Source organism: Mercenaria mercenaria, chromosome 6 (assembly GCF_021730395.1).
Source record: "Mercenaria mercenaria strain notata chromosome 6, MADL_Memer_1, whole genome shotgun sequence".
NCBI classification, from domain to species: Eukaryota; Metazoa; Mollusca; class Bivalvia; order Venerida; family Veneridae; genus Mercenaria; species Mercenaria mercenaria.
This window is the reverse complement of record NC_069366.1, coordinates 77,106,222-77,121,825: the sequence shown is the minus strand read 5'-3', so window position 1 is coordinate 77,121,825 and position 15,604 is coordinate 77,106,222. Positions and strand designations below refer to the sequence as shown.

General features: G+C 38.0%; 1 long non-coding RNA gene across 3 annotated transcripts in view; it reads left to right on the top strand.

The window, feature by feature from the left end:
* Positions 1–15,604, top strand: part of LOC123548456 (uncharacterized) — a 62,195-nt gene that overhangs the window by 35,056 nt on the left and 11,535 nt on the right. For 2 of the 3 annotated variants that reach the window (XR_008371454.1, XR_008371453.1), the window contains exons 7-8: positions 1,991–2,135; positions 10,485–10,788. This is a non-coding gene — a long non-coding RNA (uncharacterized LOC123548456). Of the gene's footprint in view, positions 1–1,990; positions 2,160–10,484; positions 10,789–15,604 lie in introns of all 3 variants that reach the window. The other variant, XR_008371455.1, reaches the window with a different exon arrangement.

Genomic DNA, 15,604 nt, shown 5'->3' with positions numbered 1-15,604 from the left:
GTGTGGTCCAAAACTAGGTCATTAGGTCTAAAAATAGAAAAACCTTGTGACCTCTATAGAGGCCATATATTTCATGAGATCTTCATGAAAATTTGTCAGAATGTTCACCTTTATGATATCTAGGTCAAGTTCGAAAGTGGGTCATGTGCGTTCAAAAACTAGGTCAGTAGGTCAAATAATAGAAAAACCTTGAGGCCATATTTTTCATGGGATCTGTATGAAAATTGGTCTGAATGTTTATCTTGATGATATCTAGGTCAAGTTTGAAAGTGGATTACGTGCCATCAAAAACTAGGTCAGTAGGTCAAATAATAGAAAAACCTTGTGACCTCTCTAAAGGCCATATTTTTCATGGGATCTGTATGAAAATTGGTCTGAATGTTCATCTTGATGATATCTAGGTCAAGTTCGAAACAGGGTCATGTGCGGTCAAAAACTAGGTCATTAGGTCTAAAAATAGAAAAACCTTGTGACCTCTCTAGAGACCATACTTGTGAATGGATCTCCATAAAAATTGGTCAGAATGTTCACCTTGATGATATCTAGGTCAAGTTTGAAACTGGGTCACATGCCATAAAAAACTAGGTCAGTAGGTCAAATAATAAAAAAACCTTGTGACCTCTCTAGAAGCCATACTTTTCATGGGATCTGTATGAAAGTTGTTCTGAATGTTCATCTAGGTCAAGTTTGAAACTGGGTCAACTGTGGTCAAAAAGTAGGTCAGTAGGTCTAAAATTATTAAAATCTTTTGACCTCTCTAGAGACCATATTTTTCAATGGATCTTCATGAAAATTGGTCAGAATTTTTATCTTGATAATATCTAGGTCAAGTTCAAAACTGGGTCACATGAGCTCAAAAACTAGGTCACTATGTCAAATAATAGAAAAAACGACGTCATTCTTAAAACTGGGTCATGTGGGAAGAGGTGAGCGATTCAGGACCATCATGGTCCTCTTGTATTAAATTATGTTTGGGATAGAAGTTTAAGAGGGTAGGAGTGAGCATTGTTTTGTTTGTTTTTCTCTGCCAATCTTCCAGACTGCTGAGGAGCAGGTGCTGCTTCAACAGATTGGCAGAATATTGCTTTTTGTTTACAGCTGCCAAGGCCTGACAGATCCCTTTTCTACTATTGATCGAGACATGCTATTGACTGCCATCGAGGATAATCCGGTGTCTATATATCCGCAAGATGCAGGCGTGTGGAAGTAACTTGAATTGTCTACAATTCTGTGCCGGCAGTGTTTAGATAAAGGTTGTTCCTGTGTGTTTTGAGAGATGGGAATCAGGGATTGTTAGGATTTTATTTATTTCAGGTCCACACCCTGCCAGTGACAACTGACTATGTCCCGTCCATACATATAGTCGGCAGGATTTTCTTTCAGCATCAAGACCTGCTTAGGAAGACCTCTATGAGGAAGGCAGGGTATCTTCTTTTCCAGGTTCAAGGCCTGCCTAAGACAGCTAAACATACAGAGATGGCAGGAGATTTCTTTCAGATTTCAAGGCCTGGCAGATCCCTTAACTGTTGATCAAGACAGCTACTCTTCCATCGAGGACCCGGTACCTATATGTCCGCAAGATGCAAGTGTTTGGGGGTAACTTTTCTACACTTCTAAGCCGGTGGATTGCTAGATGATAGTTGTTCCTTTGTTGAGTGAGACGTAAATTGGGGATTGCAAGGATTTCTTATTTATTTCAGGTCCGTACCCTGCCTAGGTCTTCTAATGCGTGTTTTACTTGGGCGGAACACACATTGGGCAGGATTTTATTTTTTTCAGGTTCAAGGCCTGCCAGGAACGGGCAGGATTTTCTCTCTTTCAGATTTCCTGTGAATTTTTGCCTTCCGTTACCAGGACAGGCCAGACTGTTACATTTTTTTCATGTAGCTCACTTCTGCAGTATTTAATTCTTGTCTTAGTAAAAGCAAACTTTCTCAACATAAAATAATTTTGCAGATTTTTTCCTGTATTGGCTTATTTTTTATTACAGGCTTAACAGCCAGAGACTTTCGATATTCCCGGGAAATGTGAAATGGAGCCAGTCTTTGTGTAGAATTCCAGAGACATTGTTCCCATGGAAAGGTGAAATGGTTCCATGCATTTTGTATGTCTCCTGCAATTCTTCAATATATTCAGTTAGTAACTATATTATCTTTTAGGTAATTACCATTATACAATGTCATATGTTTTTAGCTCACCTGTCACAAAGTGACAAGGTGAGCTTTTGTGATCACGTGGTGTCCGTCGTCCGTCCATGCGTCCGTAAACTTTTGCTTGTGACCACTCTAGAGGTCACATTTTTCATGGGATCTTTATGAAAGTTGGTCAGAATGTTCATGTTGATGATATCTAGGTCAAGTTCGAAACTTGGTCACGTGCCATCAAAAACTAGGTCAGTAGGTCTAAAAATAGAGAAACCTTGTGACCTCTCTAGAGGCCATATATTTCATAAGATCTTCATGAAAATTGGTCAGAATGTTCACCTTGATGATATCTAGGTCAAGTTCGAAACTGATTCACGTGGGTTCAAAAACTAGGTCAGTAGGTCTAAAAATAGAAAAACCTTGTGACCTCTCTAGAGGCCATATTTTTCATGAGATCTTCATGAATATTGGTCAGAATGTTTAGCGTAATGATATCTAGGTCAAGTTCGAAACTGGGTCACGTAGGGTCAAAAACTAGGTCATTAGGTCTAAAAATAGAAAAACCTTGTGACCTCTCTAGAGGCCATATTTTTCATGAGATCTTCATGAATATTAGTCAGAATGTTTACCTTGATGATATCTAGGTCAAGTTCGAAACTGGGTCATGTGGGGTCAAAAACTAGGTCAGTAGATCTAAAAATAGAAAAACCTTGTGACCTCTCTAGAGGCCATATTTCTCAATGGATCTTCATGAAAATTGGTCAGAATGTTTACCTTAATGATATCTAGGTCAGGTTCGAAACTGGGTCACGTGCTGTCAAAAACAAGGTCAGTAGGTCTAAAAATAGGAAAACCTTGTGACCTCTCTAGAGGCGATATTTTTCAATGGATCTTCATGAAAATTGGTCAGAGTGTTTACCTTGAAGATATCTAGGTCAAGTTCGAAACTGGGTCACGTGGGGTTAAAAACTAGGTCAGAAGGTCTAAAAATAGAAAAACCTTGTGACCTCTCTAGAGGCCATATTTTTCATGAGATCTTCATGAATATTGGTCAGAATGTTCACCTTGATGATATCTAGGTCAAGTTCGAAACTGGGCCACGTGGGGTCAAAAACTAGCTCAGTGGGTCTAAAAATAGAAAAAACCTTGTGACCTCTCTAGAGGCCATATTTCTCAATGGATCTTCATGAAAATTGGTGAGAATGTTCAGCTTGATGATATCTAGGTCAGGTTCGTAACTGGGTCATGTGCGGTCAAAAACTAGGTCAGTAGATCGGAAAATAGATAAACCTTGTGACCTCTCTAGAGGCCATATTTTTCACGAGATCTTCATGAAAATTGGTGAGAATGTTCACCTTGATGATGTCTAGGTCACGTTTAAAAGTGGGTCACGTGCCTTCAAAAACTAGGTCATTAGGTCAAATAATAGAAAAACCTTGTGACCTCTCTAGAGGCCATATTTTTCAATGGATCTTCATGAAAATTGGTCAGAATTTTTTATCTTGATGATATCTAGGTCACATGTGCTCAAAAGCTAGGTCACTATGTCAGATAATAGAAATAACAACGTCATACTCAGTTCAAAACTGGGTCATGTGGGGATAGGTGAGCGATTCAGGACCATCATGGTCCTCTTGTTCTTAAGATAATTACATTGAAAAAAAAAAAGAGATGCTATTATGAGAAACATTTTCTCTACAAATAAGCTTTTTCAGAGAAAAACAATTAAGCACATAAATATTATGCTGTACTTTGTAACCTTTTTTAGCTCGACTTCCCAAAGAAAAAGTAGAGCTATTGTACTTGCCATGGCGTTGGTTAAAGTTTTTGATAAAGTAAAATATCTATTACTATTAAAGCTTTTGGCTTGAAACTCAAAATTGTTATTTACTATCATAATGTTCACCAGGAGACACAATTCACATAACTCTGATTTGAATTTTGACAGAATTATGCCCTTTTTATACCCCCGAAGGGAGGCATATAGTTTTTGAACCGTCTGTCAGTCTCTCGGTCTGTCCACAATTTTCGTGTCCGGTCCATATCTTTGTCATCGATGGATGGATTTTCAAATAACTTGGCATGAATGTGTACCACAGTAAGACGACGTGCAGTGCGCAAGACTCAGGTCCGTAGCTCAAAGGTCAAGGTCACACTTAGATGTTAAAGGATAGTGCATTGATGGGCGTGTCCGGTCCATATCTTTGTCATCGATGGATGGATTTTCAAATAACTTGGCATGAATGTGTACCACAGTAAGACGACATGCAGTGCGCAAGACCCAGGTCCGTAGCTCAAAGGTCAAGGTCACACTTAGACATAAAAGGATAGTGCATTGATGGGCGTGTCCGGTCCATATCTTTGTCATCGATGGATGGATTTTCAAATAGCTTGGCATGAATGTGTACCACAGTAAGACGACGTGTCACACGCAAGACCCAGGTCCGTAGCTCAAAGGTCAAGGTCACACTTAGACGTTAAAGATCATTTTTCATGATAGTGCATTGATGGGCATGTCCGGTCCATATCTTTGTCATTCATGCATGGATTTTAAAATAACTATGCATGAATGTGTGACACAGTAAGACGATGTGTCGCGCGCAAGACCCAGCTCCATAGGTCAAAGGTCCTAAACTCTAACATAGGCCATAACTATTCATTCAAAGTGCCATCGGGGGCATGTGTCATCCTACGGAGACAGCTCTTGTTTAACCTAGAATTTTTATGCCCCCGAAGGGAGGCATATAGTTTTTGAACTGTCTGTCCGTCTGTAGGTCTGTCAGTCTGTCGGTCTGTCAGTCTGTCCGCAATTTTCGTGTCCGGTCCATATCTTTGTCAGCGATGGATGGATTTTCAAATAACTTGGCATGAATGTGTACCACAGTAAGACTACGTGTCGCGTGCAAGACCCAGGTCCATAGCTCAAAGATCAAGGTCACAGACTTTAAAGGATAGTGCATTGATGGGCGTGTCCGGTCCATATCTTTGTCATCGATGGATGGATTTTCAAATAACTTGGCATGAATGTGTACCACAGTAAGACGATGTGTCGCGCGCAAGACCCAGGTCCGTAGCTCAAAGGTCAAGGTCACACTTAGACTTTAAAGGATAGTGCATTGATGGGCGTGTCTGGTCCATATCTTTGTCATCGATGGATGGATTTTCAAATAACTTGGCATGAATGTGTACCACAGTAAGACGACGTGTCGCACGCAAGACCCAGGTCCGTAGCTCAAAGGTCAAGGTCACACTTAGACATTAAAGGATAGTGCATTGATGGGCGTGTCCGGTCCATATCTTTGTCATCGATGGATAGATTTTCAAATAACTTGGCATGAATGTGTACCACAGTAATATGACGTGTCGCGCGCAAGACCCAGTTCCGTAGCTCAAAGGTCAAGGTCACACTTAGACTTTAACGGATAGTGCATTGATGGGCGTGTCCGGTCCATATCTTTGTCATCGATGGATGGATTTTCAAATAACTTGGCATGAATGTGTACCACAGTAAGACGACGTGCAGTGCGCAAGACCCAGTTCCGTAGCTCAAAGGTCAAGGTCACACTTAGACATTAAAGGATAGTGCATTGATGGGTGTGTCCAGTCCATATCTTTGTCATCGATGGATGGATTTTCAAATAACTTGGCATGAATGTGTACCACAGTAAGTCGACGTGTCGTGCGCAAAACCCAGGTCTGTAGCTCAAAGGTCAAGGTCACACTTAGATGTTAAAGGTCATATTTCATGATAGTGCATTGATGGGCGTGTCCGGTCCATATCTTTGTCATTCATGCATGGATTTTAAAATAACTACGCATGAATGTGTGACACAGTAAGACGACGTGTCGCGTGCAAGACCCAGCTCCGTAGTTCAAAAGTCCTAAACTCTAACATCGGCCATAACTATTAATTCAAAGTGCCATCGGGGGCATGTGTCATCCTATGGAGACAGCTCTTGTTTGTTAAAGTTTTTGATAAAGTCAAATATCTCTAACTATCAAAGCTTTTGACATTAAACTTGAAATAGTTATTTACTATCACAGTCTGCACCGGGAGAAACAATCCCCATAACTCTGATTTGAATTTTGACTGATTTATTCCCCTTTTTAACTTAGAATTTTTTGGTTAAAGTTTTTGACTTTAATGATAGCTCTAGTTTTATCTTTATTAATCCCCTACTGGTTGAAAACCAGTTTTGGGGCCTATATGAATGCACTTTTCCGTCTGTCCGTCCTTCCGTAATTTCGTGTCTCGTCTATAACTTTGTCATTCATTAAGGGATTTTAATATTGCTTGGCAGAAATGTTCCCCATGATGAGACAACATGTCATGTGCAAAACCCAGACCCCTAGCTCAAAGATCAAGGTCACAATTGCCCGCCCGCTTAGCTCAGTAGGTAAGAGCGTTGGTCTACAGATCGCGGGGTCGCGAGTTCGATCCTCGGGCGGGGTGTATGTTCTCCGTGACTATTTGATAAACGACATTGTGTCTGAAATCATTAGTCCTCCACCTCTGATTCATGTGGGGAAGTTGGCAGTTACTTGCGGAGAACAGGTTTGTACTGGTACAGAATCCAGGAACACTGCTTAGGTTAACTGCCCGCCGTTACATGACTGAAATACTGTCGAAAAACTGCGTTAAACCCAAAACAAAAAAACAAACAAGGTCACAATTGGAGGTCAAAGGTCAAAAGGGCTTTTTCCTGTCCGGTCCATAACTGTCCCATCCAGGAAGGGATTTTAATATCACTTGGCGCAAATGTACCTCCTATTAAGACGATGTGTCATGGACAACTTTCAGAACTCTAGCTCAAAATTCAAGGTCACACTTAGCAGTCAAATGTTAACATGGCATGAACAGGGTCTGCTTCGTGTCTGGTCCATTACTCTGTCATTTATTAAGGGATTTTAATGTTGCTTGGCGCAAAAGTTCCCCATGATGAGACGACGTGTCTTGCGCAAATCCTGGACCCCTTGCTCAAAGGTCAGTCACTATTGAAGTTCAAATCAACAGGTTTTTTTTCCTGTGGGAAAAACTGCGTTAAACCCAAAACAAAAAAACAAACAAGGTCACAATTGGAGGTCAAAGGTCAAAAGGGCTTTTTCCTGTCCGGTCCATAACTGTCCCATCCAGGAAGGGATTTTAATATCACTTGGCGCAAATGTACCTCCTATTAAGACGATGTGTCATGGACAACTTTCAGAACTCTAGCTCAAAATTCAAGGTCACACTTAGCAGTCAAATGTTAACATGGCATGAACAGGGTCTGCTTCGTGTCTGGTCCATTACTCTGTCATTTATTAAGGGATTTTAATGTTGCTTGGCGCAAAAGTTCCCCATGATGAGACGACGTGTCTTGCGCAAATCCTGGACCCCTTGCTCAAAGGTCAGTCACTATTGAAGTTCAAATCAACAGGTTTTTTTTCCTGTCCGGTCCATAACTCTGCCATTCATGAAGGGATTTTGATAATTTTTAGCACAAATGTTTCCCATGACGAGACAACGTGTCATGCATAAAACCCTGACCCCTAGCTCAGAGGTCAAGGTCGCAATTGGAGGTCAAAGGTCAATTAGGGTTTTTTCCTGTCCGGTCCAGAACTCTGTCATCCATCAAGGGATTACAATATTACTTGGCATAAATGTTCCCATTGATGAGACAATATGTCACGTGTTACACTCGGGACCCTAGGTTAAAGGTCAAGGACACACTGAAATCAAAGGTCATTAGGACTTTTTCCTGTCCACTCTATAACTTTGTCATGCAAAACAGGATTTGAATATCAGTTGGCACAAATATTCCCCTGGATGAGACACCGTGTGGTGAGCAAAAGCCGGGCTCTAGGTCTAAGGTCAAGGTCATACTTAAAGGTCAAATTCAAGAATGACTTTGTCCAGAACATTTCTTCTTTACCCATTGAGGGATTTTGATGTAACTTGGCACAAATGTTCACAACCATGAGACGGATTGTCATGCGCAAGAACCTGGTCCCTAGGTCTAAGGTCAAGGTCATATATAGAGGTCAAATGTCAAAATCAAGAATGACTTTGTCTGGAGCATTTCTTCTTCATGCATGGAGGGATCTTGATGTAATTTGGCACAAATTTTCACCACCATGAGGCACCACCCTTGTTTTTAGAATTATGTCCTTTTGTTGTTACTATAAATAGATTATATTGTAACTTTTTTATTACTGGCCATAGGGAAAAATCGAGACCACTTTTCTGTGGTACAACATGCATGTTACATCCAGGTGTATTCTGACCTATCTCTACCTGGTAAAGAGTTCTTTGTCGACTTATTATTTTTAGGATTAATTTCCCTTCGTTGTGAATGTAAATAACTTATATGATAACTTTTTTATATTGGCCAAAAAAAAAATCCTTATGAAAACAACTGTAGGTTTTTAGCTCGACTAAACAAAGTATAAAGAGAGCTATCCTACTCGTTCTGGCATCGGTGTTGACGTCTTTCCGTGTCCCGAGCTTGGTTAAAGTTTTTTACACTTTCTCTTTTTTCAACTTATCTCTGTAATTACTTGATAGATTTGATTCAAACTTGAAATACTTATTCCTCATCATCATCCACATCATCTGACATAAGGGCCATAACTCTGGCACCAATATTTCATGAATTATCCCCCCTTTTCACTAGATTTTCAGGTTAAAGTTTTGGTGCACTTTCACTCTACCTCTGTTATTACATAATGGATTTGATTCAAACTTAAAACAGTTGTTCAGCATCATCACCCACATCATATGACACAAGATGCATAACTCTGGCACAATTTTTCATGAATTATTCCCCTTTTTACTTAGAATTTCAGGTTAAAAATTTATGCACTTTCACTCTATCGCTGTTATCACTGAATGAATCTGATTCAAACTTAAACAATTGTTCAACATCATTACCCTTATCATATGACACAAGGTGCATAACTCTGGGACCAATTTTTCATGAATTATTTCCCCTTTTTTCTTAGAATTTTAGGTTAAAGTTTTGATGCACTTTCACTCTGTCTCTGTTATTACTGAATGGATTTGATTCAAACTTAAAATAGTTGTTCAACATCATCACCCACACCATATGACACAAGGTGCATAACTCTGGCACCTATATATTAAATGAATTATGCCCCTTTTTGCTTAGGATATACTTATATAGTGTTTTGATACATTTTATCTTTACCTCTCTTATTACTTTAAGTTGATATTTTTGACATAGACTCAGGCTATTGTGCAATATCTTCATCCACAATTGGAGTCATTAAACACTCCAGTGACAGCCCTAGTTTCCTCAGATGTGCCAAGTTTCACTATCCAGCATCGAAATAGTCGAGCATGCTGTCTCCTGTGACTGCTCTTGTTGTACCCCCCGACAACAAAGTTGTAAGGGGGTGTATACTGGTTTCAGGTTGTCTGTCTGTCTGTCTGTCCGTCTGTCTGTCTGTCCGTCTGGTCGTCTGTCCGTAGACGCAATCTTGTGCGCACCATCTCTCCTTATCCCCTTGACAGAATTTAATGAAACTTCACACAAGTGATCAGTACCAACAGTAGTTGTGCATGGGGCATGTTAGGTTCTTTAAGAAAAAAAATTTGCAGAGTTATGGGACTTTGTTTTTTTGTTACTATACTATATCCATAGACACAATCTTGTGCGCACCATCTCTCCTCATCCCCTTGACACAATTTAATGAAACTTCACACAAGTGATCAGTACCAACAGTAGTTGTGCATGGGGCATGTTAGGTTCTTTTAGAAAAAAAATTTGCAGAGTTATGGGACTTTGTTTTTTTGTTACTATACTATATATACATAGACACAATCTTGTGCGCACCATCTCTCCTCATCCCCTTGACACAATTTAATGAAACTTCACACAAGTGATCAGTACCAACCCTAGTTGTGCATGGTGCATGTTACATTCTTTTAGATAAATATTCTGCATAGTTATGGGACTTTGTTTTTTGTTACTATACTGTATACATACAGTCCACATAATTATGCAGTCTTGTGTGTGTCAAATTGCAATGTACTGTGTCAGTGCATGCGGGGGGTACATTCATCACCTTTAGTGATAGCTCTAGTTATATATTATTATACCACATTTATATAGCACTCTTTTCATGCAGATTTTAATCCAAGTATTTTGTTATAACATATTGTATATATAGTACAGTATTGTTTATACATCATTGACAGATATCTGTTCTATATCTGTTCTTTGTTTTACTGCAGTAGAGAAAATTAGGTGCCTTCCAGTAGGGGACTTTGTATTGCATGGCAATGCATCATTCACTTGTTCTACTAGAAGTGTTCTCAAAACAAACATCTTATTTCAGTTGTGTCTTTAGCAAGAAGGTTTACTCATGATGTCCCTTGTGACCCGCTGGTAGAGGAGTACTCAGATTACAAAATCAGCTCAAAACCTGATTAGCCAAAATTCAGCAATAGGGTTACACCATTGGATACATTCAGGTTCGATATGGAAGATGTCAGACTTGTAAACAGGAACAAGAGATTCAAGCAGCTTCAAGCCATTGCTTTAGCCATTCTGTCTTTACCCTTAAGCAGTGCTGATTCAAAGAAACGTAGTAGTAGGCTGTAGTCAGAAGACAAAGAACAATCACAAATCTTGGAAGGAAGGTAAATATTTTTTTTAAAAAAGGAATGGTTAATCAGTGTTTTGCTTTTTAGACTTATTTGATGTTCAGACTATTTTTGGTTTAAATGATAATATGCAGCTATTTTCCAGATTTTCTGAGAGCAATTTGGCAACAAGTAATTGTTCTTTTTTTTTCAAATAAAGCAGTGGTCATGGTGTGTTAGGCTTGAACCAGTTTCCTGTAAAGTCCATAGCTATTTGCTAGGTCTAAACCAGGCAGTATTCCATAAAAGCCATTGCCTGCTTTAAGAATAATGTTAGGTTCTGTCTCCTCCCAATATTTTGTGTTGATAAGGATATTCAGTGTTCATTTTGAGTATGAACAAGCATCCTCTAGTTTGGTTAACCTGAGCTTAAGTCTCGTATGGAAAAGTATGTACTAAAATCCATTGTCTCAAAGCCCTATATTTTTCTTTGCTGGTTACATGGTGATAATAGTGAACCAATATGCTACCATTATTTTGGTTAGGTTATGAATCATATAATATTCTTTAGAATTCATTGCCTTTCTGTAAATACAATGTTTCAAGTTTGAACTTGTTTTCTGCTGGGCACATCCATTGATGTTGAACTTCATTTTTCATCAGATTACCATATACTATCCCCTTTCATTATTGACATGCATAAGCAATCTGGTAGTCTAAGAATTATTTGTCTGGATGAAATGGAGTGTATTGCACAAACCCAAAGCTCACATCTCAAAGATTATTGACACATTTTGGGGATCAAAGGGTAAAACAGCCTGTCCAAGCTGTAACATTGGCATGCATTGAGCACTGTCTTCATATTATTTGACTTATATACCTAATGAAGGTCAAGGTCACACTTAGAGGTAAAAAATCATGTAAGATCTTATCGAGGCCATAACTTTACTAGATACGCGGTATTTTTTTCATAAATGTTTGCCTCACTGAAAAGATAGTTTTCTCTCTCAAAGGTCAAGGTTACGTTAACTAAGAGGTTAAAGTTAATGGGCTGTAACTTTGACATATTAAGGAATAATCGGTTTTAGATGGCTGTAATATTTGAGTCGTGGAGTGTGATGTCAGCAAATAACGAACTTGAAAATGTTTAACTTGGGCTTGAAAATTCTAGTTTCTTTCTCGATACCAGTATTAGTACACTTCTTATGTCTTTGCACACCTGTAGGTTTACCAGATTATGTAATTAGAATATGACAAAAGTGTAAGGGGGGAAAATAAACTTGTAAATATTCAATTCAGAGTTATGGTTCTTGCATTTATTCTCATTGCCACAGGTCTGTCATTACATTCTATGTTATTGAGTTCTGTTTTAGTAGTTACAAAAATGTCAAATAAAATACAAAAAGAGATGAAACTGTACATAGCCTAGAATTGAGTTATGGTTATAGGCTTTTGCAGGTCTTCTTATTGCATGGACTATCATTCCAGTGCAAAAAGGGAATTAAATTGTTAGTAATACTGTGTATAGGTAATATAATTTGAAGATAAGATTGTCAAAGACTTCAATAAATGAAACAGCTTTGTTTGCTATTAATGACGATACATTTTGGTGTGGTAACTATGAAAAGGGCCATAACTCATTTATTCTGTATAGCCCATGTATACTCTGATTATATGCTAAAGTTCGCTGATAAGTAAAGTGTTATTGTTTCTTTGGGTCAGGTCCTTAGAAAATTATTTAATGGGTTGGTTATCTGGAAACCAAAATGCTACATCTTGATTTGCCAGTCAATAAATTAATTTGGGAAAAAACATGTCTTTGCTCTAAACCAAACCAATATCCCCTCAATAGGAGTTGTCTTTGTTTGCATTAGATCTGAACCAGTACGGTCATTAATTAAGAAAAAAAAAAAGCATGTCAATACTGTGAACTGATACCTTTTCAAATGACTGTCTTTATTTGCATTAGATCTGAACCAGTATCCTCTAAAAGTTAATTGGGAAAACTATGTCAGGTCTGAACCAATTTCCTCTCAATAGTCAACTTGGTTTACATTTGATCTGAACCAGATCCTCTAAAAGGTTAATTGGGAAAACCATGTCAGGGCTGAAACATATACCCTCAATAGTCGACTTGGTTTGCAAAAGATATGGACTGTTAATTGGAAAAATATGTCAGTTCTAAACCAGTATCTTCTCAATAGTCAAATTGATTTAAATAATATCTGAACTAGTATCCTATAATAGGTTAAATGGGAAAACCATGTCAGGTCTGAACCAGTGTCCTCTCATTAGTCAACTTGGTTTACATCAGATCCGAACCAGTATCCTGTAAAAGGGTAACTGGGAAAACTATGTCAGTCTAAAACCAGTATACTGTCAATAGTCAACTTGGTTTACATAATATGTGAACAAGATTAATTGGGAAAACCATGTCCGGACTTAACCAGTATACTTTCAATGGTCAACCTGGTTTACAATAGATTTTTACCAGTTAATTCAGAAAAGTATATCGGGCTCTAGGCCAGCCAGTGTCATCATAATAATCATTTTCTTGCATGGGAAGAGATGGTTGGGCTCTGAATGAGTTAGTTTCCTCTGAAAAAATCTCAACTGGGAACAGGGTTTTGGGTTTTGAACCAGTTAATATCCTCTGAAAAGCCATTGTCTGACTTTGGAACAGATTGTTAGGCTCTCAACCAATATCCTGTAAAAAGCAATTATTTTGGCATTTTATCTTTCTATTTTCCATCTAAATAATGCGAATTTGCAAATAAGTTGAATTTTATAACATATTTTTGGCAGAAAAGCTTAATTAGATTGTATGCTCTTGTTTTGTACCGAAACATTTTTTAGAAAATTCAAATTTAATTCAGCTTGGTAGAATTGGGGGCAGGCTTTTTGTACATAATGTACATCTGCTGGTAACATTATCATTTTTACAGTTCTCAAATCTACTAAGGTCATTGTACTACATTTTGACCAGGGACTTTATGTTGAGTTAGTTGCATCCTTCCTTTGCATCCTTCCCTTGCACTGTTCAGCACCCCAGCACACACCCTGCACTATGCTTGCCTCTTTCTCATAAAGTTCCAAGTCAAATTTAGTATAATGTATCATCAAATTTCAATCATTATGTTGTGTACAATGGTCAGTACCTCAGATGTCAAATTCACAGACAAGGGCACAATGTATTTCACATTCATTTACAGTACTGGTATTTGTTTTGTATCTCAGAAACAATATTTAAACAATTCAGTAAACTCCAGTGAAACTTTAAACAAAATGTTAAACATAATGAAGAAATGTTGAGAGTCTGGTGTGTTCCTCAGTAATTAGGTAGAAGACAATGGCACATTTTTGTCCAGATTCACCATACAGTGTCCTAGAAATAAGTAAGAAAAGTCAATGGATTTCAATGAACTATTATCACATTGTGCAATTCTAAAAATCATGGTTACTATACTGGGGTTTTATTAAGGTAGTAAGGTGGGCTGACAAGCAGGTCAGTCGTGAGTTGTAGTTCAGTTTGATATTTTGGCAAAAAATGTATGTTTATTTCTGGCATGGGACTCTGTTGCAGAAGCAGGGGTTACTGTTTCTAAAGTGGTAAAAAAAACAGTGTTTTGCCAATAACTGGTTTTCATGTATGAAAATCATGGTAATTTTATTTGGTTAAAGCAGTAGGGCTAACATCATCAAATGGGGTTTATGGTCTATAATGTTAGTTCAGATTGACATGTTATCACCAGACATGGTGACTGTAGATGTATTTGAGGCTGCTTGGTTCAGCTCCCTATTGCTAAAAGGAGGAATATAGTTTACAGCAGTTAACTTGTGTTTGTAATGGCATATTGTCACTAAGTATGATGTATAACAAGGTTATATGGAGACCTAGCTTGGGATTGTATGTGAGGCGGTTAGGAACAAGGTCAAGATTGGTGATTTCTTTCTAAAGATAGATAAAGGTTTTCCCTAAGTAACACTTTATGATTGATATATTGCAATGAAACTTGATAGAAAGCTTTTGAGGAGAAAAAGGTTAAGGTTGAACTTAGTGATCATCTATGCTATGGTCGCTTTGGTCAGTAAGTTAACTGTGGAATGACGTTTTGAATGGCATATTATGAGGTCAAGTTCAAGGTCACTGTTGAAATTGTCACCAAACTTGGTGTGTAGCAAGTTTTTACAGATTCATAGCTGGTTTCAATGTATTAAAAATCTGACGTCATCATTCTGGTCACTGGTACTAAAAATAAAGAAGAAAAACAGTCTGGTCAACAATTACAGAAGATAAAATGGCCAAGAGGTACTGGTTAAAGATTTATGAATAAATCAGTGTGTCCTGCAATGCATTTTAGGGACAGATTTGTTTATTTTTGGCTACATACTGGGTACAAGTATAATATCAAAAAAGGCTGAATTCTGTAAAGAATATTAACAGGACCTAGTGTGAAAAGTTTCGCATTTAAGGAAAATTTCTTCACAGCTTATGTGAAATGGGAGAAAGCTGCTACTGGTTCATGTTTAACTTGCATTTAAGGACAATGTCATTCATTTGTGATGCATTTGTTATCTTAGCTTGGGGAAATTGTAAAGGTAATATGTCGGATAATGTTATGCTGCTGTTATCAATATTTGATGGTTTACTTGAAATTATTTATCAAAATGCCACTAAAATTTTCAGAGGCAAAGGTATAGGTCATCGATAAAAATACTGAAAATAGCCTTTGATAAGGGAAATAATAGGTTGGCTGGCTGCTAGTTCATATATCTGCATTAAAAGACACTAACACTCATTTCTAGGTCAAGTTATTGTATAATGCTTAGATTGTTTAGTCATCGTAGGGGCATAAACACAATTCAAAAAGGT